We start from the raw sequence: 1,620 nt of genomic DNA on the forward strand, positions 1-1,620 counted from the left end.
CTTTTTTGTAAAACAGCTTTATTGAGATGTAATTTACATACCATAAAATTCACCCTTTAAAAATATAGAATTCTATTGTTTTTAGTTTATTCACAGATTTGTACAATCATCGCCACAATCTAATTTTAGCATATTTTCATCTCTTCTCCTAAAATAAAGTCCCATATCTCCCAGCCCCTGGCAACCATGTATCTTCTCTCTGTATTTATAGATTTGCCTATTCTGGACACATATATATGTGTGTATGTACATGTATTACATATGTACATATGCATATCTTTCCCTTTTGTTATGATTTGTTTTATAGATAGTGATGGTTAATACCTATTGAGATGTAGTTATATGCCAGTCACTATTTTGAGTACTTTACACACATTAGTTCATTTAATTCTCAGACAAAACCTAGTAAGTGCATGGTCTAGCAACCGTGAGTCTGTCACACTGTGCAAGGATGAAGACAAACAGCCTGTACCCCAAGTCTCCAAACCAGTGTGGTAGAAATCCACAGATCCATAGGCAGTGGTGGGGCTGGGCTGGAGGTTTAATGCCTGCAGATCAGGTGAGAGAGAGTGGGATTCCTACCAGTCGGCCTGCTAGGTGCTCTCCTGGCCACTCAATCTCTCTGGATTTAAAGAGTCCCTGTTGGCTTCTAGCCTGACTCCTGACTCCTGGAGGAATCTTTCCAGCTATCCTTTTACCTGATGCCAGTGGCACTTCAGGAGGGCCTTCCAATCCCTCTACTCTTTGCATGCTGTCTCCCTCTGAACCCACCTTGGGTTCCATAGTCCACTGTTCTAGTTACTCCCTGGCTTACGCCCTCCACTCGCACGCCCCTCTCTCCTTCTGTTGTACTCAGAGGCACAATCCCAGCCCTGGTGAAAACACTGCTAATGGCTTACTCCCCACTTGCACCCAGGCAACTGAATTTGGATGGAGAAAAATGCAAACTCAGGCTAATCTAAAATTTATGACACTGTCACAAATTGGCATAAATTTCAAGTGGGCTCAGTGTTCCCTGGAAGTTCTATATTTCCCTAGTCCATTTTCTCTCCTACTCTCCTAAATGTGTATTTCACCGAATCCTGCCTCCTCACATCTCCAAACCCTCCTCTTCCTCCTCATTCTTATCAGCTTATGTATTTACCTGTGCTCTCTGGCTCAGCCTGGGTCCAACCCTAGATGGGCATGCCTGAGCCCTCTTAGGAAAGATGGCTGCTGGGCCCCCAAACATGTGGCCAGGTGGGTTTGACAGACACAGGTCACAATGAACAGCTCTGCCCACAGGGCTTCTTGATGTTTCGTCGTCAGACACATCAACTCTACCAGGACCAGCTGCCTGACAGTAGTTGTTTTATTTGCAATGGTGCAGAGCCTTGCCCCCAAACCTGAGGAGTCTACACTGCGATTCTCCTATTGGGCTTACTATAAAGTCCCCACAGCATCTTTATCCACCATAGGTACCTCTAGGATATAGGTTCTGCTGGGTCAGAGGGCCTAAGCAGAATGACTGCTCACACTGGAGGTGAGACCCTTCCTGTCCTGGACTCAGTCCAGCAGCCTTCCATGTCATCTCGTAATTGGGTGGGAGCAGCATTTCCAAGTGTGGAATATGCTACCTCC

The sequence above is a fragment of the Galeopterus variegatus genome, unplaced genomic scaffold, assembly GCF_000696425.1.
Source record: "Galeopterus variegatus unplaced genomic scaffold, G_variegatus-3.0.2 Scaffold5176, whole genome shotgun sequence".
Classification (NCBI taxonomy): Eukaryota; Metazoa; Chordata; class Mammalia; order Dermoptera; family Cynocephalidae; genus Galeopterus; species Galeopterus variegatus.